Here is a 1,178-nt window from a genome sequence, read left to right on the forward strand (position 1 = left end):
TTGAATGACGGGTGACGCTGCGTCACACCCTTTTATAGGGAGGAGGGTGGCCCCTCCCTGACGCAAGCGTCACGACTGCCAGCCAATACTGGCTGGAGTAATGATATAGAGGCTTCTGAGGACAACGCTGAGAGAGCGTTCCCCATAGTGAGACACCAAAACGAATGTTTGAAAGAGAACTGTTTTTAATCTTCATTTTATCAGGTTCATTTACATGTAAAGAAATGAAATGATTATTTATTTTAAAAATATTTAAAAACAAAAACAAGCATGCAGGAAAATCAAAATGAAAAGTCAAGGAGAATTAAACCAACTAAATGTTTATTATCCAATTTAAATGCTAAATCAGTGTGTCCAACAACATGTCCTACCTGTGACCTGGAAATGCATCTTACTGAACAATCCATTTGATACATCACAGGTGATGTATACAAGAGGTGTGACAGATGGACTCTAAATAGAAAAGAATTGCTCAGTAAAGGCTGTATTAGTCATTTAAAATGATCCGCTGTGATTTTAATACCTGTACGTTTCAGCGTTATGGTAAAAGATTCAATGCCAGCAGAGTCTCACAGTGTGTTGCACTTCAAATTTAACAAAGTAAATGTATCATCAACACTGTTAAGCTTATGTGACAGATCATGAAATCCAGCAGCAAGTTGCAACAAAACAATGGAAGGTTGAAGTAGCCATGTCACATGACTCAAAGCAACGTCAGTTAAAAAGAACAGATCAGAAGCATCGATTTCTCATCGTGTTAAATGCTCTGCTCCTGCTTTCTCGTGTCTCGGATGGAAGGTGAGGAGAGCAATGCAAAAATGCAAAGAGAGGATAGCATACATGGGAGTACACTAATGCACCTCAATTTCAATGAGTGATTTTTGCTGTTTTTTTTCCACTGACCTAATAACCTAACATCAAATATAAAACGGCAGTAACACAACTCAGTTTGTTTATTTGTTTTGTTTTTTAAGCTCAGAGTGAAAACTAAACTAGGAAAGAAGGATTAAAAACATTTGTAACAACAACAAAAACAACGCTATGCATGATCCAAGCTCCCGAGCAGCAAACATTACTGACCAATTTACCAAATTATCACAAAAATACAGAATATTTAGCTTTTAGTCAGATGACAAAATACATAACCTTTACAATCTTTAACTCACTGACTCAGCATA

Source organism: Pundamilia nyererei, unplaced genomic scaffold, assembly GCF_000239375.1.
Source record: "Pundamilia nyererei isolate P.nyererei 1_Seehausen unplaced genomic scaffold, PunNye1.0 scaffold00039, whole genome shotgun sequence".
Classification (NCBI taxonomy): Eukaryota; Metazoa; Chordata; class Actinopteri; order Cichliformes; family Cichlidae; genus Pundamilia; species Pundamilia nyererei.